We start from the raw sequence: 27,021 nt of genomic DNA, 5'->3' as shown, positions 1-27,021 counted from the left end.
TATTTTCACATCACATTTCTCAATGATCAAAACAGATCCTTTCTTCCTCATGACCTTTGGCATGGCTGCTGGGGATTGAAAACTGAAAATGCTTGCATAAATAGAATATAGAAGATTTATTCAACAATTGAATTATTTAAATCTACGTAAGAAATGAGACCTGTAACGCAAAACTTCTGTTTGCGGTTCTCCAGGCTTTTTAGAACTTATTTGATGCATAATTTCCTTAACAGCTCACTGTGGTGTTGGAATATTATTATTTATTTTTTCTTTAAATTACTACAGCAAGATGATGCCTGGAGAAAAATCTACACTGAAACAGGTTTTACTGATCAATTAGAGTCCCATTTTCTCTTGGCTTCATAACTGTAAATCAGGAATAACTATTGACTACAACACTTGCAGTGAAGTTACTCTAGATTTACTAGCGTAAGTGAAAGCAGAATGAAGTGCCTGAGGTTCTCTTTTGCTCGGGTGGTAATATTAGATCTATTGAAGTGCCAAATGGATATGCACAATTCTGTTGTTTCATTTTGTCCTTCACAGTAATTTTAAAATTTGTGAATGTTGGTCTTCTTAAGGGGAGCAAAAGAACTGCTAAAATAACATCAAATATAAATGTATTGGCCAGTGCTGTTCCTCAATTCTTCCTCCTTAATTTGTTGCATGATTTTTATATCTGCAGATTAAAAGTTGTAAGACTAAAGGAGAAATCATGAGTCAGATGACTTGAAATTAAAAGGCTAAAGACTGGAATAGCTCTGGCTGTGGCTCACCATGTTCCACCTAATTTCAGCTTGTTTCTCCCTGCCATGGTTTCTCCATTAAAAAAAAACCAAACAAACAAGCAAAAAACAAAACAAAACAAACAAAACAAAAAAAATAACAAACAAAAAAAACAGGTATGATAATAATGCAGAAAAGAGCGAACTACTTGCCAGAATTTTTGTTGATGATTCTTTACAGCTACATTGTGTACACATTGGCTTTATGAGACGTTCAAAATATACAGCCTTCTAGGATATACAGTTTTCTGTACATTTTCAGTACAGAATAAGAGACTGTATGAGTTACGAGTTGGATTTGTAATGTTCTTTTAAGAAGAAACAACGAATTAATATTTACTCTGACTCAGATAATAAACCAGTCTGTAAATAATGAGCATTAGGCAGAATATATCCTAATCTAAGAATTATTTTGTAGTAGTCCTATGGTCAATTTTTTAATTTCTTTGTAAGACAGTAAATACTAGCTATTCCCTAGGGCAGAATGCCATGTCCAATCTCCTGTAGTTATCTTTGTGCATGAGGTTGAAGAATTTGACAGAATCCCCATAGACAAGTGTCTACATTTTTACTATTTTTTTTTCATATTGGAAACAATAATACAGTAAAACTCATGTGCTTACCTACATAATTGTGAAAGAGTTTATTGTAAGACAGCTATATAGGTTGAGAGATACATTGAAACAAGAACCTAGTTAGGTTTTGTGATGTATTTGAATCATAGAATGGTTTAGGTTAAAAAGGATCCTAAAGACCACCTAGCTCCAACCCCCCCTGCCATGGGCAGAGACACTTCCCACCAGACCAGATTGCTCAAAGCCCCATCCAACCTGGCCTTGAACACTTCCATGGATGGGGCAGCCACATCTTCTCTGCGCAACCTGTTCCTGTGCCTCACCACCCTTCGAGTGAAGAATTTCCTCCTTTTGCCTAATCTAAACCTACCCTCTTTTAGTTTAAAGCCATTACCCCTTGTCCTATCACTACAATCCCTGACAAAGAGTCCCTCCCCAACTTTCCTGTAGGCCCCTTTTAGGTACAGGAAGGCTTCTATAGTCTTCCATGAGCCTTACCTTCTCCCAACTGCCTCACCCTGTCTTCATAGCAGAGATGCTGCAGCCCTCTGATCACCCTTGTGGTCTTCCTCTGGACTCGCTCTAATATGCCTATATCCTTCTTATACTGGGGCTCCAGAGCTGAACCCAGGACTCAATGTGGAGTCTCGTGACAGCAGAGTAGAAGGGAAGAATCTCCTCCCTTGCTCTACTGGCCATGCTCCTTTTGATGCAGCCCAGGATATCATAGAATGGCCTGGGTTGAAAAGGACCTTAAAGATAATCTAGTCTCAATCCCCTTGCTCTGGGCAGGGTTGCCAACCACTAGAGCGGGCTGCACAGAGCCGTTGGTAGATATGGCTGGTTTCTGGGCTGCAAGCGTACATTGCTGACTCATGTTGAGCTTCTCATCAACCAACACCCCCAGGTCCTTCTCCACAGGATTGCTTTCAATCCATTCTCCACACAGGCTGTATTTGTGTTTGGGATAGTCCTGACCGAGATGCAGGACCTTGCACTTGGCCTTGTTGAACTTCATAATGTTCTCATGGGCCCTCCTCTAAAGCCTATCAAGGTCCCTCTGTATCGCCATCCCTCCAGTGTGTCAGCTACACCATGTAGCTTGGTATCAACAGCAAACTTGCTGTGGGTGCTCTCAATCCCACCGTCCAAGTCACGAACAGAGATGTTAAACAGCACCAGTCCAATACCAATTCCTGAGAAACACCACTCATCACTGGTCACTAGAGTACTTATTTCTAACATAATGTGCAGAGAGAATGTCACTGCATTACATTAGATGCTACCATTTAACCGTGCAGACAATGTAGAGTCAGCCAAAACTAACAGGGAAAACAGACAATGACTTGGTGCAAGATTTTTGATGACAGGCCAAAGTTGTTTATTTGTACAAAGCAGTCTTGTTCAGTTTGTTTTGTATAATGCCTCACAGGAATACTAATGAAGACAACAGGTCTCATTAGAGGAAGATACAATTGCTTTAATTTGTTTTCTTTTTCTCGGAAGAACTGATGCAGTTTTCTGTAGCTAGAAGAGTGTTACGAAGGTGGTAACCAGTCTGGAAAACTGAAAACCCAGCCCTCATAATAAAAGCTAACCAAGAACAAATCTATTCAGAATTATTTGGGTAATTTCTGGTTGTTTGTGTTTAGTTGGTTTTTAAATCATTATTGTTTTTTATTGTTGTTCTGGGTGGAGATGGGGAAAGAAAACAACAAAATTCATTCTTTCACTTCTCCTTCTGCCTTGATTAAAAATAAAATTTTCATCAGCTTTCAAGAGAAATCCGAATATGTATCTAGTTGTCTATTTGCCTTTGTACACCACAGTTTGTATGTATAGTTAAATCCAGCTAAAAATCTTTAGAAGAAGCCCTAGGTAACATTTTTGACCATGACTTCTGTCTCTGTCATCACTGGCATGAATTAGCCATTTGTGACTCATCTTCAGCCATGAAACCATACAGACACAGACCCTAAGTTCAATGTAGGAGCAAATACATTCTGCTAAGATGCATTTTTGCAGTAGACTTGCTTATAGTAGAGCTTTGCAGCTTCAGCTAAATAGCTAGACAAAAATTTAAGACACGTCCATGAAAATTTATCAAAATGGTCTTTTTTGTATACATGGAAATATTTATTTTGACAAAGGTTATAAAGTTTTTTGACAAAGGTTATAAAGTTTTATTAAATCCAGAATGAAATTCTGGTCTCAGAGAGTCATACTGACCTAAATAATTCCTGAGATGTGAGGATATGCACACGGAAGTTAAAAAAAGCAGTTATGGGTCACTAATTGCCATGTTGGTTTGTGGGTGGCTGGTGGTATTTTTTGTTTGTTATTCCACCTAGAATCTAAGAAACCAAATAGATCCAATTTTAGTTGTGCATCAGAACAAAAACTAATTTTAAAGCAATTTTTTTTTTTTCCCATAAAATGGAAATGTTGTTTTCCAGGCAGCCCTAATGAGCTGTCATAACAATAACAAATCATATGCTTATGAGATTTCCTCTACAACACTGTAAAATAAAAAGGTATATATCAGATTCAAAAATTCATCTTGATTCTTTATCTTGAATCTTGATTCTTCATCTTGATTCTTCATCTTGAATCATTATCAGATTCAAGATTCATCTTGAATTTGGAAATGTATTAAAATGGTCTGACTTTACATTTACTTCAATTAAGTTTCTCAAAATATGCAGTCATCAATGAAGTAGGAGTAAGACAGTATTTTTCCTACGTTTGTCCATCCCAAGCAAGCTTAGAATAAACAATCTGTTTCAATATATTGTGTAAGGATTGCAGTATCATTAGTCAGAACAATTGATTATCTGTAATAGGGAAGAATCCAATGAATGTAAGATTATATAACAGCCGACATGAAAAAATGAGTCTACATATCTATAGCTTTTTATTATTAAAAAAAAAAAAGCCATATTGTGTTAATTGAGATAAAAACAACAACAACAACAACTCTTCTTAAGAATGTACGCTGTTCTATTACTCTTCACCCTCCACTCATAATGAGTTTCACTTGAGTCTGCTTTTTATTTCAACAAACTGGGCAATAGTGCTTGGAATCATAGCATAATGTGAGAAGACAGATTTTCTTTCTAACTACATAACTGTTTTCTGTCACTGAAGATAGAGGAACTTTTGAAAGCCAAGAAGATAACATGGAACAAAAGATCTAACTGGTACAACAAGGAATATATTGTACAGCAGTGGAACAAAAATATCAAAAAAATAACCTGGATGAACTGAAAGTAACAGCAATAAATGGAAAGAGAAAAAAACTCAAAAGGTTCATAGGTAGAATGAGAAAGCATAATTTGTGACAGGCTTGAACCTTCAAAAAATCTTGACTTATTAATTAGTTTTGAAAAACAAACAAACAAACAAACAAAAAGAAACAGATAAAAGTCATTTAGTAGTTAACTTACTGAGGTAGCACTCAGGAAAGTGAAGTTTATTTATTGCCCCTTGTCAGACTCTCTTTATAATTAGATAAAATCCCTTAGATGTTGGGATATAAAGGCCTCGACAGGAAAAAGATGGCAGCTATATTTCTCTCACCATCCCCCGTTTCCAGTCCTGTTCTTTTAGATTAGGTTAATTAGGTAGAGAAAATAAACATCAAAAGCTGGTTCAGTACCTCCATGCTCTAGCATTGGAATATGTGCAAATCAAATTCTAGCTATTGTCTTCATGATTATTATTTATAAAAAAGGAAACAGTTCCACTGAAGAAAATGAGTACTAGATCATGCACATGTTAAGACTCTCACATTTATCCGCAAAAATGGAAAGACCTGAATAGGGAACCTGAATTTTGCACTGATACTGAATATTTTCTTACCAAATACTTTGAGAACAAAGGCTGTTTAATATCAATACTGTATAAAAGTTAAGAACAGAAGACCAAGAAAACATGAAAAAATGGAACTGGTAAAATAAAATTTACTCCTGACACTGGGATTTGGTCACAATACCACATACCTACAACTTTATAAGGGCTGTGAGCTCTGTGATAATTAGGCTTACTAGCCTAATGGCAGTCTTTTTTGTAGCCCAGTAAAACCAATTTCTGATGGCACTACAAAAACAGAGGTTTTACACTAACCTGGTTATCAGGTTATCAGAGCCTCAGGGCTCTTCCTGGCTTCATTGACCTGAGGTGATCTCACCTTGATTTGTCTGTTAACAGCTGACTTTTTTCAAGTGGCTATTGTCTCAGTTTATCTCTGTTAATAGTATATACATGGTAGAGATCTAACAAACCTCTGCAATCTGAGTAACAAACATTAACTAATGCTGGCCAATAGTGTACAGGTGAATTAAGTTTGGTAAGAATCAGTGAAGCAAGAGCAAGAAAGAGGCTAATAGCAAGTTTATAAAAACATCTCAAAGAAGGCCTTAAATTAAAGAGAAATGTAATTATAATCACCATGATATTGCTCTGGGTTATTAATTTATTAAGAAATGGATTATATGGTAACCCCTCAAACTCCCATTAATCAAGAAAACTGAACTGGAGGAATTTACAAGAACAATATGGGGAAGGTAAGCTAAGGAATGGATTAGAAATAGTAAAGCATGTATGTGTCGATCTACTAAATTAAGTGTTATTATGAACTTTATTGGAATATTAATGTACTATAATTAAGAATATATAAACAGCTATTCAAATATTACCTAAACAATATGATACAATTTTGAAACTGTCTCCCCACCACATCTTTGAGTAGGGTGATCAAAACAGATGACTTCCATAAGTACCTTTCAGCCTAAAATGTTGCAGTTATATGAGTACGTTATCCTCAGTACATTAACAGAATGGTTATTTAAACATTACTCAAAGAAATGTAAGTCTCAAACACCTTTGAGTCTAGCAAAATTTTGGAGATCATTCTAATGAACAAATTGATTTGCAGTGCAAGAAATTCATTTTCAGTTCAGCATTACAGCACAATTGCAGATCTATGTCTGTATGTAATTATACAGAGCTTATTTTTTGTCTCTCTTCATGAAATGCATGCTTGACTTCTAACTGTCAAAAAAAGGAAAGCAGTTTTTCTGTGAACACTGACTCTTACTTGCTTGGAAACTCAGAAGCACCTCCAGTAGAACCCAGCTGTCTCGAATTCAAGAACAGAGATTTGTTTTTTCTTGTTTTCCCAGCTGCAGTAAAATACAAATTTGGCAGAAATAAAGAGATCCAATTACTCATAAGTAAATGGCAGCTTAGACAAAGACAGTTGGGCAGTAATTGTTTTTGTGTTTTCAATTGTTTCCGTTTCAAGCTTTGTCATTGACTTTATCGGTACATGTTCTGCATTGGCTAAGATTTTGGTCAGACATGCCAAGAAAATTAAGTTAGAACTTTTCAATAGAAGCAGTTCACACCATACTGGTACCTTCACCATTTTCCAAGTGATTTCTTAAGGCCTCATTCACTGAATAGGGAACCTGAATTTTGCACTGATACTGAATATTTTCTTACCAAATACTTTGAGAACAAAGGCTGTTTAATATCAATACTGTATAAAAGTTAAGAACAGAAGACCAAGAAAACATGAAAAAATGGAACTGGTAAAATAAAATTTACTCCTGACACTGGGATTTGGTCACAATACCACATACCTACAACTTTATAAGGGCTGTGAGCTCTGTGATAATTTAATGAATTGAAATGTTCTAATAAGTTCAGTGGGTCAGACCCTTGGAGTATATAAGTTTGTTGGGAAGGGTGCCACACAAAGGTCTCTCTAGTCACCAACAAATACTTACCTGCAGCTGAATGTAATCTTTGTGAATGATGTAGGTATATATTTTATAGTAATTAAGGGGTGGGACTCCCCTCTACTTGTAGCTGTCTTGAAGTTAAGTATCTAATTTAAGATATTCCCTCAGACTCCCCATAGTTAATGACGAGATATAGCTAAAATGAATCACTTTCTGTAGATCTTCCTTTTAAATACCCATCATAAAATGGGATGCATTGCCTTCCTGAGGCACTAATCTCCCACTGTCAGCTACAGAGGAAACCCAGTTGTCTAGCTCAGACTAAACACCTAATCTCTCCTGAGATGCAGTTGATGATGCAGATTCCATGAGACAATTAGCTGACAAATCAGAAGAAAATGCCATTGTTTCCAGGTAAGGAGAAAAAAAGAAAAAAAAAAAAGTATGAAAAAGAAATAACAGGATTATTTATAACTTAGATTTTCCTACAAGATTTGTTGGTTTCTTCTTTTTTGCTTTCAGTTTTAAAATGTTTTAAGGAAATTAAAATGTGGTGTGAATTTCCATCCATTCAGAACAATCCCATAGGAACTTCAAAGTTAAGTTTTAAACACCTTGAAATTGCCCTTGCCTTCCTTTGAATTGTTGCATTACTTATCCTGTGTCAGCTTCATGCTGTTCTGCACAAATCAAAGAAGTATCTTTAATAATCACACAGAAAACCTGTTTACTTATCAATCTGTCTGGATTCTTATATTGCCAAAAGAGGAATGTAAATTTTGTGTATAGAGATGCAAAAGCACTGTGGTTCACAACTCTTTTGCAGGTAGCAACTCTCTTCAACACAGTGGGCTGCTAAAATTCCTTTGCAACTTCCAGATCGCTTCAAATCTTTCAGTAAAATAAATGATCTTTCAAAGTAATCAAAGAAACAGGAAGAATAAATTTATTCTTGCTACGAGACTGAGCTACGAGACCAGCTTGCTCCACAGTCAACTAAGGAAAAGACTCTGGAATATACTCTTTAAAATGACTTATAGAAGTGTTATTGTTTGACCTCATAATCTAGGAGGTTATACAGATTGGACACAAATTCCTATTTGGAAAGGATCTTAGAATAACAACTAATACTGTTTTAACATTTTATTTCTGTGAGTTTTACAGATGAGAAAAATATAGTGGCTGTTAATTCTGATGTTTTCTGGAGCTTCAAATGGAAATACATGTTAAACTGGAATGATTCAGGTTCATTTTAAAGAGATTAAATTGATCTTCATTTCTGAAATGAGAGTAGATACCAGTGTTCACACCTTTCACGTGTATCAAAGGATATACCTAAGAAGCTGGCTAAGAACAAGTCACTGGGCTACTGTGACCTTCCTTCAGACAGGTTTAGTAATGTAAATGACAACCAGGAAACACCACTATAACTAAATCTTTTTAAAGTCTAACAGTAGCATGTCCATGCTAATGATCTCACTTTTTTTTTATTTTCCCTAACCTTTCTGGAATGTTGTTCTTGTTAATTGTGTGAAATATATAAATACTGATGTCTCTTAGAAGGTTGCCCTCTATTTCTTAATGGATAATATTAAGTGCTTACACTAAATTATACAGACTTAGTGTTGAAGGAATGTTCAAGGAAAGACTTCATCCCCCCATTAGCACAGGAAAATGCCATCATCCAAGTCTGTATTGACCTAAGAAGGTCTTAGATTGCTTTAACTGCAGTCATAACTTATTTTGGTCAAATGGTTATTGCTCAACTTGTTATAGATGAGTGCTAAATGAAAAAAGATCTAACTAACCTCCGTAGTTGCTGTGTAACAAGCAACAACTCTTTGTCCTGTCTGAGGCTGAGAGATATTTTTGTAGAAGATTCAGATATTAGCTGGTTACTCATAAAAAAAAAAAAAAAAAAAAAAAAAAAAAAGACAGTATCTGAGAAAATGTATGCAGCAACACATTTCTCCCAGTGGAAGACATGGGATAGGGAAGACCGATCGTTAACCCCCTTCTCCTTGCCAGTTCTTCTCCTTCTTGACTTCAGAACCCAGAAGAACACAGAACGGGTAAGCTTAACACTAGAGAAAAGGAATAGATAAAAGACAACTTTAAATCATAAATGAAAATAAATTAAAAAATATATAATTAATAAAAACAACAACAACAACACCCCCGCCCCCCCAAAAAAAAAAAGTTTTATGTACATTTTAATATTTTATCTATTATTTGGGAAACAAAGGGCAATGTAATTCTCATGCTTTATGCCTCCATACAGCTTCATGAACAGTAATTCTGTATCTCCCACAAAACACCTCAGATAGATCTGTTCCATACTGACTTTGTGACATGTAAAACGAAGGGTTACACATCCATAATGGGGAATACAAGTAGCTAAAAAGTTAAAATGGAAATTGGAGTTCCAAGATACACAAATTTCACTCAGGCACTTCAGCTAACATTTCTGATTTATTATTATTTATCTAAAACTGAAAATTCAAATTTTAGCAAGGATTTCTTCTTATCTACCATAACCTATATGTTAATTGTATTCAACAGCACCTTACCCCATCCAGCTTCATGGAAGAAAGGGAATTTCTCCTGTTTCCTCTGATAGATTCTTTCACAGTCTGACAGATCTCTCTATTAAGAAGTATTTTATGATGTCCAGTCTACACATTTCTCTGTTTAATTCCCTCTTTTTAATTGTGCATCAGTCCCTTTGGAATTACCTAAATAAAGCCTGTCCCTTTCTGGTGTTTACTTCAGTGAATGAATCACAAACAATGATCATAACTTCTCAAAGCTGTCATTTGGTCAATATATATTTAGTTTTTAGGCTTCACAGAGGAAGCCCTTGTGGATACAGGGTTGATCATCTGAGGGTTATCATCTATTTGTTCTTTTTAGTGAGTAGCAGTGCAGAAATGCATTCCAGATTTGATCAAAGGTATCTAGTATCTTACACTGTTCAAAGGCTGCTCATTCATATTTTACAGTTTCAAGAACAGCATTGACCCAGCAATCAATATGAGATGTTAGGATTTTTTTATTTTTATTTTTTTTATTTTTTAATCCTTACCTACAGTTGCTTGAAGGGAACATTTATGTTTATAAGCTGTCACCAGAGATGAACCTATTTTTATTTTACTTTTCTATAGTGAGGCCAGCAGTTATCACTATCCGAACCTAAAGAAAAAAAAATAGAATGTTAGTTAATATTGTCACTGTACATTATAAAAAAGTACTTTAGATCCAAGCTAGCCCTGTAAAATACAGCCAAGAAAAGACATAAGTACTTGCAATATCCAAGTCCTTAAAAATCAGCTACAAATTTCAGGAACATATCCAACACTATTCAGTGTATCCCAGGGCATTTAAACAGCTGAACTATTTACCATTTCTTATCATATGCATCTGAGCTTAGCTGAAAACTAGAATAATCATTATTTTTATGCCTGGGAAATTTCACATCTCACCGCTTCACAACACTCTTACATAAGTAAATGTTAATTCATAGTATTTTAAGTTAAAAATAAATATGTAAAACAGAATGTAATCTATCCATGGAGATGGTGAATGTTATCTTTTGTTCATTTTAGGTTTTAATTTTCCCTGAGAGAAATACAATTTTTACTCCAGAAATCTACTATTCTGTTTCTTGTGAGGAGGAAAAGGAGGAAATCTTAAAACACAAGACCCTGAATGCCTAAGGATTTTTTAAGGAATACAAAAGATAGAAATCTGAGGTATTATGTTGCAACAAGTCAGTCTTATCATGTGGGAAGTTTCCCTTTGCATCTCACCTGTGTGTAATGTACTCCATGCATTCAGCCTCTATGTATAAGTAATGTAATATTTACTGGACCAGATTTAATACACAACTCTTTCATAGCCCTGGGGCTGGAACACTCACTGTAGGGGAAACAGATGCCATTTGCTGTGCTGAACCCAATAAAGGAATTTGAATCCAAGTTTCTTGCATCTGGGAAGAGTGCAATCACTGAGAGTTAGACTTCGGTTTTATGACTCACAGGGAATGAACCTTTCTTCTCATCTGCTCTTCCTTCAAAAAAAAAAAAAAAAACCAACAACAAAAAAAACCATTAGGTATAGCATTTCAAGGGTGCTGAATGAATCATTTTAATATCTGATACTTTAAAAATAATCACCTGAAATATTTACATTTGAGTCAAGTCAATGATTTTTTGTTTTGACCCAGGGTTTTTAAAAGGACAAATAAATATTTGAGACTCCTGTTGCTTCTAACCCCTTCCCCAAACCATGCTCTACTGACACCTTCCTGAAGAGAGTCATGGCATTGAAGAAAAACCTTTTAGGCAGTGTCATAGAACACTTTACAAGGAAAAAAAAATATCTATACAAACACTAGATAGTTAATGATAATAAATGTTTACTGGCACATAAAAATAAATTAGCATTGATCAGTAAGGATTTTTTTTGTTTTTTTTTTTTTTAAACAAAGTTGTACAGATGTGAATCATGTCACTATTGAAGCTGAGGATGAGTTTTAACATCTGGCTGGTAGGTTGTCAAGTGCTACACTTACATTAGTGATATCAGATAGTGTGCGAAAAGAGCAGCCTTATTTTACAAACAGCTTCTGAAGTCCAGTTTTTAACAGGTATCTGGACTACTGCCATCTACCAAAAAAAAAAAAAAAAAAAAAAAGTCATTTCTTTTCAGGAGCACCAGCAAGCAAACTATTACAGACTGTGCATTTGGTTGTTGGTATTACAAATTTTATCTCAGATGCAGAGTGTGTGAAGTTATCCAAGTGTGCACCGGTATCCACTCCTTATAAAGCAAGCCCAGCAAGTACTTTCCCAACGATATTGTGATACTGTCACAAAGCAAAGCTCAACAGGTGATAGCCTTGGCATCTGCCTCTGGGAGAATCTGAAATTATAGAAGTATATTGCATTGCATTTATCATGTTGTGCTTGTTAGCATGCAGTTTTACAGGCACATTGCTCCACAGTGTAACCATTTTAGTGTGCAAACTCTATGTTTTTAGTTTAATTTGCTACAGATATGATATAAAGACAAATGAGATGGTGTTTCTTACCCACCATCCAGAATTGTCCCCAGCAGTTTGCTAGCCATCAATCACAACAGGGATGGAAGACCTTCTGTAACACATTTTAAAAACTCCTTATTTGCAAAGACAAATATGAAGTAAAGAGACATCACAGCATACAATTTCATTCAGCTCTATATATTATGGATTACAAATATACACAGACTTTTTATCCACGAAAATGGGTATGGAGACGAAAATCAAATTCTCTGAACACTGTATGCTTCTGAATTATCACTCTTAAAAATGCAACAGTGGTTTGTACTTATGATTTATTCATATGATTTGACCAAGACCCAGATTCATTTTAGCTAAATTTTGACACTTACATGAGACAATGATGCTGATGATAACTTTTTTCCTTCTCACATGAGAAAGATAGAGACCCCTTTAGCAGTATCCAATAACAGAAACACAATTGACTTAGCTAGACCAAGCACCTACAGGAGCCTCTCAGGCACCTCTCAGGGGCTTCAACAGGTTTTTGAAATTGACTTTTTTTTTTTTTTTTTTAATTAAAAGGTCTTTGAGGCCAAGAGTTGACACAGAAGATGTTTTTGGAAACCAGGAGATCTGCATTCATAGGTGTGACATTTCTCTTTCTAAACGTCACTTTTCACCTCACTGTAAAAGGTGATATTTTCCCTGACAGTTCTTCCTGTTTCAAATGAGTTCTTCAGAAACAGTGTTATCTCCTATTGCAAACAGGCAAGCATCATGCCTGAGGTAATGTAGACCATACCTTGATTTCAGACCTCCTGCTCACATCATGTATCATTTTGAGAATTACTTTAGTTCTAAACAGAACATTTCCTTGCATTGAAATAAAGGTGTTTTTTTTTTGTTTTTTTTTTTGTTTGTTTGTTTGTTTGTTTAAACATGAACAGACTCAATAAAACTCATTCTTTTTCAGTTAATGGACCATAATGGGTATTTAGTTTAATTTATTGATAAACTTCATATAGAAAATAATATTTTTAAAATGGAAGCTATTCTATAAATTTTTAAAGTTATATTTTATATGAAAATAAATGTTTATAGCATCATAAGTGCATTGTGGTAGAGGACATATTTCAATTGTGTGTTAAATGATTTGTCTTTCAAGAATTGACAAGAAATAATTATTGAACAAAAGTCTTTATGCATTTATTATTCTTACTAATATTAATATGAGGGGCTGAAACATTGCTTTTTCTTTCCCCAAGTGTTTCAGATTTTAACTTTTCCCCACTTAAAATGAAACAAGAAGAATATGATGAATACATTTAAATGACAATCAACTCAGATCAATCAATTTGTTTATTTTGCATTTGTTTCCTTTCTCAGTTAAAAGATAAATACCTCACAGAGGTTAAATCTTAAAAGCAGAAAAAAAAAAAATCTTTTTAAGCAGAACATTTCTTCCCATCTTAATAAATTAGAACACATATTTCTAAAAGATTTTACATTAAAAATAAATATTATAAATAAATATTTTTTTCGATAGAGTAAGAGTGACATAAAGGAAAAAATATATATATATATTTTGGTTAAAAAAATGTTTAGAAAAAAAAAATCTAGCAAGTATGAATAAGATCTGTGAAGGTTAGAGAATCTTAATTGTCCTTCCTTTTTATCACCCCATAAACCTACCTTCACTGGCCAGCATGGGACAGTCATTTTCTTTAAAGCAAGTCTTCACTGACACTTGCTACTTAAAGATTAGCACTGGGGGTTTATTTTCTTACCCCTATCATTAAACAAGCCCCTTCTGAATGTGAAGGGTTACAAATTTCCATTGACTACACATTAGTTAAGGATAAGAATAAACCAGAATAAACCAAGAATAAATTGATTTGTAATAACTATGGTGAATGACAGGAATAAAATAAATTAAGAAAGCTGGTGGTATACACCCAGAGTCTTAGAATACTATCAGTTCTGATAAACTAATTATTAGTTATAATGAAGGAGGTTTTCATACAACCACAAACAGGCTCTCCTAGAGGCTATATCAGTATTGCATTTGGACTTACTTCTAGATTTCAAATACTCTTGGTTATAAACTGTCTAGTCACAGGTACTGATTTTCTATTTCTGATCCAATCTTCCTAACTTCAAGCAACCAAGACAGAGACCAATTTATAAAAATGGCAAAAACCTCAGCATGCCCTGTTTCCTATCCCATGACTGAGTCAGCATGTTTTGCTCTTTGGTAACTCTATCCAGTATATAAAGATTTTTCCATTCTTCCAAAAGGCTCATGTTCTGGTTCTGAACCATATCAGATGGAATATTAGAACTCTTTTTATAAAAGTCCAGTTGTCTTTTCAGTACATGTTCTGTTTCCTCAGATCAGTCATCCAGAAAATATAACTTGATTATAAGTTCATTAATGACATTTAATATAAAATATCTTAGTGCCCCAAAAATAAATAAACAAACAAACAACAACAACAACAAAACCAAACAGTTTGTCAGTATTGTAAATATTGTAAAGTAGAGGGGGTAATTAGAAAACATTAGCTAGAAACATGAGTCTTTACAGTGCCGTGGCCAGGAAGATAAGCAAAATACAATTCAAAATGGTGAGAAACTTCTTCTGCTGGATAGCTCTACTGTCCTGAGAAGCTTGGTCTTGGTAATGGAACATATGAATTAAATAGTATAAACTTGGGATTTTTATTTGTTAACGTCACTTGGGATCTTAGTCTAAGGTGGAAACAAACAAACAAAAAAAAGGAACAATAAGGACTCAATAATTTCTTAAAAACAACAAAATGAAGAAGAGATGAAAGAAAGATGAAAAAAGTAACTTTACTGACAGATGTGTATAGACATCACTATTTACCTTTTCTGCCTTTTTATCCTTACAAGTTTTATAACTCTGTAAGTATCAGTATACTTATGCATAAACATGTAAATGGTAACTGCATATGTAACCAACCAGAAAAGAGAAAATAGCCAAGGATTCAGAGCAGAACTTGGTCTTAGAGGGAGTGTGTTAGGGTCCCTGTATTTTACCTGAAACATATTCAAATACCTTGATGACAAACTATAAAGAACTAGAAAAAGGCTAAAAGATCTATTCTTTCATCACACTTTTATGCTGTGAAATCACTGGAGAGAGATACTTTTTTTCCAAACAGCAAAAAAAGGGACAAATCCTGATATGACTCTCAGCATAATCATTCAAAGAGCAGCAATAATTTATATTTACAATATTTGATGTCCCACTTTCAGTCTCCACATGTTCACTTTCAAATGTAGCCAGGAGAAAGAAAAACATCCTTGAAATGCAGCTGCAATGATTTGTATAAAATAAAGTCAGTTCTACCTAAGTATCCACCCGCATGTCCTGAAAATGAGACTATGCAAACTAATATCGGGCAAGAAAAGGAAAACAAACAAAAACAAATTGAAACCACTAAAGTCGACATGATATAGAAAAGGTTCTCCACTCGCTTAATTTGACCATTTTAATGGAGCATGTTGTGTTTATGTTCTGGCTATTTATGCGAGGAAGTAATGACGCTGTTTTTCCCTTTAAGGGGCCAGAGGGATTTGAGAAGTCATTGCAAGGTTAGCGCTCAGGCTAGTGGTCTGTTCAGCCAGAGAAGCTGTCAGGGCTATGCCTGCAACTCGTGCTGTGCTGTAAGGCTCTGCCCAACTGCATTTCCGAAGGGACGTGTGTGTTTTATGTATGCAACAGCTGTTCCATTACGTCTCTTAAAATGACTTCATAAAGCAGAGAACCTTCCCAATTTATTTTAGTTGCTCTCACTGAACAGCTTATCTGGGGCTTGATCCAAGCCCATGGAGTTCAATGGAGAGAATTTTCATTAACTTTTTAGAGCAGACTTCAGATTCATTAGAGAAAAAGACTTTGGATTATTTCTTGTTTCCTTTGAAAAAAGTCCTCATTGTCTTCAGCACTGAGTATACACTATCCTCTATTTTAGACAGAATTACATATTAAAAGAGAAATTTCCAAAAGTTCAGAGATTCTGCTCAGTTCACACATATGTTGTGATTCTTATCCAAAGTTTAGTCTAATGTTTTTATGTGTTGATTGGGGTTAAAAATCTTTAAACAGTCTTTAACTTTATAGGTTTTTTTGATTTTTTTTTTCTCAACAATGCTGATGTTTACAGAACCCACCTGAGATAAGAAGTTAAATAGATAAGAGAAACAAAGCTTTAGTTTTGGAGTGGGTCAGGAAAAAGATCACTCAGATGTCGTTTCCACCAATTGTTTTTTCCACACAAGTGAGAAAGTTCTAAAAAAAAGGGTTTTAAAAAATAAGGTTTTTTAATAAAATGAAAATATTTTAATACTTCTGCAACAAAATTTATTACATTAAATTTTATTACATATTTCCCTTAACAAAACAATTTATAAATTTATTTTGCTTTTTTTTTTTTTTTTTTTTTGTGCATGTGTCTTTTGTTCCAGAAGTAAATGTAAATTCAAAAAACGTGAGATTATAAACATAGTTCTCATCTCACTTGCTAATTATAATTTTCTGCAAATACTGCTGGAGTAGATGGCTGCTAGAAAGGGTAAGAATTGAAATGAAATTATAGACTATGTGTGTTTCTCAGATGAATTGTACCATGATGTCAGACGAGCCAGATTTTGGCTACCTGCAATAATACTTAAAAATCCTTCAAAAAGTCAATTTCCAGTGGTTGTAAGACCAGTTTTTTTCTTTATTTAATTGGAAATTGAGAGGAAAGATAAACAGCTGCTACTTAGATTGTTCAAGAGCAAACAAACAAAAGATAACATGCAAACAAACCCAGACAGTTCTTGCTAATACAGAATATTCCTACCCTGTCTTGAGGCAGAAAAGTTTTGCTTCCTCCCCAGAAGCAATGCAGTCGTGTTGGCATTGGGTTAAACCTAAATGACCACGTGTAAATATATATATCTTTAAATAGGTTTGGTATTTTGTACTTGATATTAAAAAAAAAAAAAGAAAAGAAAAGAAAAAGAAAAGAAAATCTACAAAGTGCTTGTGTACATGTTCAGCTCACCCAGTAGTCTTCTCTCTTTTTTTTTTTTTTTTTTAATATGATGGATGACCTGAGGATAAGTACAAAAACAGAGTAAGCACATCGTGAGTCTTCTTTAACAGCACATGGGCCTGAAAGCTTATGGGCTTCCTAAACCAGGGGTGGTATCTTTGTATTTACCAGATTTTGAATGCAATCCATCATTGCTTGAGTTATGTGCTAACACAACTGGTGTTAACTGGAGCTTTGTGGCTTCCTGATTAAAGCTTGTTCATGTCTGGCCAGCTGGGTCATAAGCAGTCATTATGAAACTTCCTTTCCATTGAAATTTTTAAGAAATACTTCAGAGCTCTAGGGCTTTGGATAAAAGTTAGGCTAAGTCTAAGCCTTTATGGAAGGAAAGTGGCAGAAAGTGTTTTCCACCTCTCTTTATGTACAGATATTTTCTGCGGAGCTTAAGCAAAGGAGATGCTCCAGAGACTATAAAATGCAGACAGAAACGCAGAGAGAAGACATAGTTGGAGAATGGTGTGGTTTTTCATTGGAAAGCACCAGGGTCTGAAAAACTACAAGAGGTTTTTAGTCATGAAGAGTTTGAGAATAAAACCAAGATTTGCTGGAGGGAAAATAAAAGAGAGGGAATACAGAAGAACAGAAGAACTATGGTGTACATTAGTGCATGATATCACTCAAAGGGGTATTTTCATTTACATTAGTTTAACTATTCCAGTGAGCACATTAATCCATTTGCCTACTGTGCTGTTCTACCCTCCTCACTTCTGTTTGCACTTTAATCTTTCTCTCCCCTCCCTGCTGTCAGAATATTATCCTCTCTCAGGTTCATTAGGATACAGCTATGGGAGAGCTTCTAGCTTCATTATGTGCCTAAGTCCTGTAGGTCTTGCTTGGACAAAGCTGTCATTGCAGTCAAGTGTGACTTGTGCCTGAAAGCAGGCGTCAGGATCAGCTTCTGTCAGGGTAATAAGAATGTTACTACTGGGGTCACAACAGTGCTTAGATGGGCCAGGAATGAGGACCGTGCTGTGCTGGGTGTCTACAAGTGTCTACCAAGCACCACCTTCGTATGGTCTGTTAACAATCTAAATGCTGCTGTTTTCCTCTGAAGATGGGAAAGTGAGACATAGTAAATCAGATGAATGCCAAGAAGGATGGAAGCAGAGAGAGATGTTACTGTCACCTTCACAGGGCAAGCCCTTTCTCACTCCTCTTACGGTAAAATGAATATCCTTCTGAACACGCTCACAAAAGAGGGAGTCTAACGTAGTCACAATTAGACATCTAATGTTTTGATGTCAAAGACATGGCAGATACATCCCTTCATGAGTGTGGGAAGTGATTATAATGTCTAGTTTCTACTGTATGACCCAGAACTGGGACAGGAACGTGAAAGTTTTACACTTCAGGGAAGGGAAGGACAATTATAACTGCATATGATTTGTGCATTGAAAAAGCTACTAAATTATGAAGGTCAATGGAAAAAAAAATAAAAAGAAGAAAGAGAGAAAGAGTCTAAAATTTGAAGGGGCATTATGAGAAAAAGAGACGCATAACTGAACTGTCATGGGCATATGTGGAGTGTATGATAGTATTTCATTCACTTACCTTAAAAATTGTCTTTTTAAAATAAGTTAATATGTCATATCGGTTAAATGGATAATCATCAGTTTTCTGTGTGGACAGATCTTCCCTTGGAATAGTGTGTGAGAAGAAGTGAGAAAGAAAGAAGAAAGAGAGGGTTCTAATGAACCCGTGGTATGGATCCAAAAAGCTGCTCCTGATCCATCTGAGTTAATTTGGATGATCTCTAGAGAGAGTAACACAAAAGAAAGGTGTGAAGAAATAAGGGTTAAGTCAGAACCAATTGCCATAAAACAGTCCACACCTTCTTCAATAAGAGGAAGAAACCCTTGTGAACAGCACCTTGTGCCCTCAGCTCTTCTTGACTTCCATGGCATATCATGAAGGCGTGAGTCTTCTGATGTGCATTACAATTCAGGACTCAGGTCAGAACTATCAGTGTAGTGCCAACCCCATTTGAAATTCAACGTAAATACAACTGGAATCAGTGAAGATTTTTTTTAAGCATTTTTATTTTCTTATGTCTTAAATAACTAGGGATACCTCTAAAATAAATAGAAATGCATTGCTGCAAATCGACTGCCAAGTGACCATCAGTTCCCCTGAGATTCCTAACAATGCAGAAGGCAGTAGATGTGGCTCGTGCTAGGAAGTTTCTATACCATTCCAAAGTGAATTCGTAGAAGAGATCTTCAATGTCTGCACAGTCTGGGCAAGAAAAAGATGGTTCTAAGGGTGTTAAATGTATTTCTGATCAGGTAGTTTACTCTGTGTGAGTGGAAAAATTTTAAATTTTTTATAAGTTTTGACATTCTTCCTCTGAAGAAAAATGTTATTCCAGAGGAGATTTTGCAATACAATGTTGCTAATGTTATGGGAAGAAATACAGAAGGAACTATGAATTTCTCCCTCCCAAAGTCTGATGTAGGTTTATCTTCTGAGTCTTCAATTTTATCATTTAATATATCAGTTATTACTAAAAAGAAACACATCAGAGGTATAAGAATAATTTCTTAGTATAAATATGGGGCTTTATTAATATTTACTGATTATTCAGTGCTTCTCCTCACTCCTATTAGACACACAAGTTAAGAGAAGCAAAAGAAAATTGGTTTGTTTTGCTATACTATGTCATGCTTTATCAGAACAGGTAATTCAGTTGTGGAACTCAATGCCACAGATTGTAGTGTGGGCTAAAACTACAAATTGCCCTTAGATTATATTAGTTTACAGAATCCCTGAAAAATCCATTATGAAATGATAAGCAAAATAGTATAGGTGGAATGTTTGGCTTTGGAAATCCTTAGGATTCCCTCTTCCAGACTGGCAGAACCTGGAGAACAGGAGCAAAAGTATTACTGGCCTCTTTGTCTTCTATCCAAACCTACTACTGGCCACTGTCAGAGATGAAACACCAAAACAACTAACATATATGTGACTTGTTTAACTATTTTTATGTTATGTCTTTACATGTGGTAGTATCATTATTCCCATTTTACATGAAAGACAGACAAATTGTAGAAAGGGATTCATCCAACATCACACACTGTTTCACATGGATAAGTCAGTTGGCTGCATGTTTTTCTCCAGGGCCAACTGTTCACATGAACTGACGTAACTCTCTTTATCTATAGTAAAATTCCAGTTCTTCAGAGAAGAAATCCAAATGTAGGACAGAGAAAACTGCTTCCTATAAGCCACATGAACAGGAACACAGAAGCACCAGTTGGCTTAGACATCAAATTCAAGTTTGCAGGAGTTTCTTGAGTCCCAGAAATCCAGACACATCTACATCCTCTACAGAAATAATTGGAAACAGAGACTTCAGTGATCAAAACATGAGAGAATTTTGGAATGGATACTTTGGAATAATAGATCTGACACTGTAATGTTTGTAGCCTTTGAAATTCTGAATTTAAAACCTCAGCTCCAGTGCCTGCTTTTGAATAGAAATGGATAAATTTGAATTGGAAATAGAAGAAATTATTTTGTATAATTATTTTATAGTGATGTTGTAGCATAAAATAAAATGCCAAAGTATACAGCAGATTATCAGAGTTTCATAGGTAGTGGTTTTTTTTTGTTTTGTTTTGTTTTGTTTGAGGGGGATGCTAGGAAGGAGATAAAGTCACTGGAGAAGCTGTAGTAAATAGCAATTTGTGTAAAAACATTAAAAAAAAGTCTGTGAACTTTTTTGTCTCCTTATATTCTTACCATCAATGAACTTAATAATTTTTATGTGATAAATCTTTTCAGTTTTTATATTTTTTAATATTATTTTTCAATCTGATTCTTTAGGAAGGAACAACGTAATGTTATTTAATATGAAGAAAAAAAATAAAGTTAATTACTTAACTTTTAAATCAGGAAAATAAAAATTATTATTTTTTTGCTTGCTATTAGTATTTTTGTTTACTGTTCATGAGAAAATATTTATTTCTGAGAGGTTTTGGAATTTGCAAAGGTTTTGTTACTTTATTTGTACATATCCTTTATGATATCCTAGTCCCAAGCAAACACTGAACGATCAGTGAGATTTACGGTTTTAAATTATATACTCAGCTTATGAAAGCAATAACAAACCCAAACCAACCAAACAAGAAAGTGTAAGTGAATATTGAGAATTAGTTAAATAAATAAATAAATATAAACAAGACAAAATATGGGACTCTGTATGGGAATGTTGCCCTGCCACAAAAGTATAAACTGTGAGACTGAAGTGGGAAAAGTGAACAACCAACACTGAACATAGCTAATGAAAGTCTTCTCTGGCATTGATCATGGACTATTTCATCTTCAATATAGTGATGCCTGTGTATTCTTGTCTCTTAAGATGAAACAGTGATAACTATGTTATTTTCTAGGGATTGGAGGTTGAGGTAGATACCATGTGCTTCATAGTGCTGACAAATATTGAAGAGTTTGTGCTAGAGAATAGTGTCATAATTCAGAGAGTCATGAATTATATTTGCCATGCTGCTTGTCTTCACATTAACAGCTAACTGCTGTGTCTGTGTATAAGTACACAGCCAAAGATCATTACTGAACAGTCCTGGAGCATAAAATTTCCACCTGTCCTGCCAGAAGGAAGTGTCTTTTCTGTTTCATGCTATTCAATTGAACTGACCCTCTAGGACAGGAAATTACCCCTAACCAGGAAAAAGGGAATATAATTGCTGGAGGAGTGGATGTCTCTTCAAATGCCAAAACATCATTTTCCATAAGATTAATATCTGGGGGAGGATTTAAATCCACAATAATTAGGAAATTTGGCATCAAGACACCCAGCCACTCTCTAATTCATTTTTCTATACCAAAAAGAAATTTTGACATCAAAAAGAAATGGACATGATGTTATTTGCTGTATATGTTGTTATATCATAGCCTAGTGAACAGAGTTTGGGCTTGCAGTGGGAACCTCCTTAATTTAAATCAGTCCTATAACATTGGTCTAACAGTCAGCAGTGTCCTCTATGTACAATTTGTTTTGATGTGAGATTCTTTATCTGTGAGTTGTTGCTATGGGAGACTGTAATAACTTCTAATGAGAGAGTAAAAAGGGTTCTGTTTACATATTTAAAAATATACATAGTTGGAACATGTATACATGTAAGCACATACATATACATATGTACCTCTGCATACATATATAGATATTTATGTCTATTTCTATATTTACATTTATATAAACTGTCCATAAGATAAACAATGCCTAATTGGGCTATAGCTATCTATGCATTATTATAAATCAGAAAGAAACATGAGTGTTGAGATTTTTTTCAGACCAAAAACTGAATCCTAGTGTGCAGTTCATTAAAAGTGGACTGTAACTGGGGCAACAGTTATTATTCTGTTATTATATATATATATATAAAGTTATATATATATATAAAGTTATTATGCTTTATTATTCTTCTACAACAGGAAAGGCTTAGAAAAGAACTCCACCACTAAGAGCTTTTGAAAATCAAGGTCCATCAGCTCAGTATCATGCAAGATGTAAAATACATATAATCTGTGGCTTGGACAGTGTATATGGTCTGACCAGGTAGGTACTTCATAGACTATCCATTTGCACATGTGGTGACCAGATCTAGGCACAAAAATGAAGTATTTACTTGAATTTCCTGACACATGCTATAAGAAAGGTTCAGAACCTCTTGAGCATACCACTAATGTTTTTATTATTATTATTATTTTATTTTTATATTTATTTATTTAATGTTGTTATTATTATTATTATTATTATTATTATTATTATTATTATTATTATTATTTATTTATTTATTCATTGATTGCTAGACTAAACGAGCCTCTCCTGGTGCTAAAGAATCAGTTAATGTGTTATACTTCTGAAGAGCATCCTACATACAGCAGAAGATAATTGCAATTGAAATTGGTAGAAACCTAGGTCTTGTGCAGCTGTAGGGCTTAAGGCCTGTTTTTAACTTAAATCTCCTAATGAAATAAGTGCATATAATTATAAATTTTTACAAACCTTCTACATCCATCCATTCATTTTAGAAATGAGAATAAAGTTTTTCCTTCTTTTATGTGTGTCTTTTCAGAAACATGTCTAATGAGTTTACTTTCCAATATCTTAATTTGAGTAAAAATATCCTGGTCACACTACAGGACTGGATCAGTCCTTATCACTGAATCACACAATCACAGAATGGTTGAGGTCAGAAGGGGCCTCTGGAAATCACCTAGTCCAAGCCCCCTGTCAAACAGGGTCACCTAGGGTAATGCATATAATCACTACTTTGAAAAAAATATATATATATATTTACTTTGTTGATTCAGTGGTTGTGTTTATAAGAAGACTTCCTTACCCATGTGTGGGTAAGCACATCGAAAAATATATGTGCAACAGAAATTCTTACAAAAACTGTGATGAAATGCTCACAACTTGGTTATACAGTGCATTTTTCAGAACAGCTGAGAGATACTTTACCTTTGTTGGTAACATCACATGATGCCCAGTGTCTCTGGTGTCAAAAAGTAACACATTAAGACTCATTGTATGCTTTTACCACCTATCATAAATCTGAGCATGGTGAAGTGGAAATCTAATATCAGAAACTTTCTCCCAGTCAAAATAAATTGTTAAAGTTTCAATGTCTTCCTCACTCTACAAATAGAAAGAAGCTTGTCTCAACACACCTGTTGGCATAACCCACTGAAAACTATCTTATTTTACAGGTTATTATTTTAAATATGTAAAAGCAATAACACCTCCCCTGTAGGGCCACTTTCCTTCCAAGTTTCAGAAAAAAATAAATATATAAATGAAAAGGGAAAGGGAAAGGGAAAGGGAAAGGAGAGGGAGAGGGAGGAGAGGGAGAGGGAGAGGGAGAGGGAGAGGGAGAGGGAGAGGGAGAGGGAGAGGGAGAGGGAAAGGGAAAGGGAAAGGGAAAAGGGAAAAGGGAAAAGGGAAAAGGGAAAAGGGAAAAGGGAAAAGGAAAAAGGGAAAAGGGAAGGGAAAGGGAGAAGGAGAGGAAGAGGAGGAAGAAGAGGAAGGGGAAGGGGAAATATTAACATTCAAGAATTCAGAAAAGGAATCTCATAAAATCAGAACTGAATTTTCTGCAATCAACTCATTTTCTTCCAATGAAATAATTAACAGTAGCCTAAAACTTTTGTTGAATCTTTCTGTCAACTGGTCTGAATGTGAAAGAAGAGGAAATTTCCAGTGCTGTGTATACCATCCTGACATTATACATATTTAAATGGCTCAAATCCTAAGCAACCTTAAACTGTATCTACCATACTCTGACAGCCTCCTTTAATCTTAGCCTTTAATCTTAGTTAACCTATTAATACCTTTAACACTACAGTATGTGGAGAATACTGGGGGACTAATGCATAGGTCTAGCTCTAGGCTATATGCCATCTAAACTCTAATTTTAGTAGGATTTAGATGGTGTGGAAGCTTTGTACTGATTCTTTGCATCATGTTGTACTCTTTCAATAATTAACAATAATTCCATATGCCACTGTCTGCTCATAGCATTATAGTTTTGTTCTCCTTTTGTCTGTCCTCTCTTCCCTATTCTGCAGGAAAATAATAATAATGATAATAATGATAATAATGATAATGATAAATAATAATGATTATTATTATTAATAATAATAATAATAATAATAATAAAAATAATTTCAGCAGTATTTCTAAATTAACATATATATTTTTTTCCTTTATTATTTAACCAAAATTAAGAGGGATATTTGGAAAATAAAGGAGCATTTTCCTCCTCTTTTTTTGACCACTCCTAACCTGTATACTAACAATAGGCTGATCAGAAATTAAAGTCTATTTTAAACAATATTTACACGTAAAACCCTGACTTTAGTTTCTTCTTTCCGGAAACCCATATTCAATTCACATTGTCGTCTGAAAATGGGCTGGGTTGATGAAGATGAAAAAAAAAAAAATAGCGTTTCTTAATTATATGTTTTTAATCATTTTTTTTTCAAACTTATTAAGAGCAGCAACAAACTGACTTTGATCAGGTATTCGATGAAACTACTATGTGTATGTAAGCAGAAGTGTTATACAGATACCTGCATAACTAGACAGACAGGCAGACTTTTTTTTTTTTTAATTTAATAAATCAATGAAAACATTAATTCAATCCAAGTCTTGATTGTCAGATAATGGTAATTGGAGTAGATTAGTTACAATTAATGGAACTATGACTGTTTATGCCAGCTGAGATTCAGTCCCACTTTTTCAGTCCCACTTTTTTTTCACTTTTGAAAAAAATGTATATATATATTTATTTGGTGCTTATTTTCAGTTGCTTTATTGTTGTTGTTGTTATTACTATTATTATTATTATTGTTATTATTATTATTATTATTATTATTATTATTGAAAAATGAAGAAACATGCTCCTATTAACAATTTAAAAAGAAAGAGGCAAGGTGGGCAAGTCAGCAGAATCAATTTCTTGTGGTGCAATTCTTTTATCTAGAGGATGTTTGACTAATACTAATTGCCTGTTTGTTTGCTCATTTGTTTTAAGGAAAGTGACACCATGCATAGCCATTTAAATTTTAATTGAACACTCCAATCCTTTATCTTTTGATAGAACAGCACCCAAACATTACACTTCCATCACCTCCCTTCAGCATTACTGGTTCCTCCTTGTAACAGAGTCTTCCTCCATGAGCTTCACATGAACTTCACATCCTTCCCAGGCTGTAAAATCATGGAAAGTCTTGCTATATAGAATGATACTAATCAATTTATCTGCAAATTAGACAAGTTTTCTTAGGATTGGTAGTATTTTTAGGCAGTGTTTCCATTTCTCAGCATCAATGAGACATACAACTCTTTCTGATTTATTTTTGTTGTCAGATAACAACGTCATAAATCCTGACATTCAGAAAAGGATGTAAAGATAAATATAAGCCCAATTTAACTGAAATGTAGTTACATTTAAAGTACTTTTCAAGATCTCCTTTGTACTTGGACAACAAAGTCTACTGACGTTTCAGAAAACAAACGACAACAACAAAAAAAAACTAGCAAAACATAACATAAAACTTGACATGAAATAATAATGTAACATAACATAACATAACATAACATAACATAACATAACAGTATAACACAATATACTGTGATATAAGATAACATATAATCATGTAAGAGAAACCCCAGCCCTTCTAGCAAGGAATAGTATTTTTACAAGTTAAAATTCTCTGCACTCCAATTGACAGAAGCATTTTATAGCAACCATTATAAAGCAAAGACATACAGTGAATACAGTCGAGAAGAGTAGCTAACTTTAGCTCTAACAATGGCCTTTGAGTCATCTACTCAGCTCCTTTTTGTGACTTGATGTTATTAAAGATTTTTTATCAAACTTAAAGTTTTGAAAGGTCTAGACACTCACATGCTACCTGACAGAGGCCTACCTACTTAGATAAAGTTGCATAGTCTTAAAAAATAATTCTTTAAATATTTCATTTATTTTTGGTTAAGAATCCTTATCAAAAATAAGAATCAAATGTTTCTTTTATCCCTATTGACATTATTCGTAGTGAGCATGCAGAGTGGTCAAGTGTTATGAATGAAATCCTTGAAGTTAAAAGATCTGTTTCACTTCACCTCCTTGCCCTTTGTTAACCTTTGGCAAGCTATTCAGGCTGGCCACTGCACTGGTGTTTGAACACAGTGATTTTTATTTTTGGAAGTCTTCA

This window comes from Cygnus atratus, chromosome Z (assembly GCF_013377495.2).
Source record: "Cygnus atratus isolate AKBS03 ecotype Queensland, Australia chromosome Z, CAtr_DNAZoo_HiC_assembly, whole genome shotgun sequence".
NCBI lineage: Eukaryota > Metazoa > Chordata > Aves > Anseriformes > Anatidae > Cygnus > Cygnus atratus.
The sequence above is the reverse complement of the archived record's forward strand: the minus strand, read 5'-3'. Positions refer to the sequence as shown.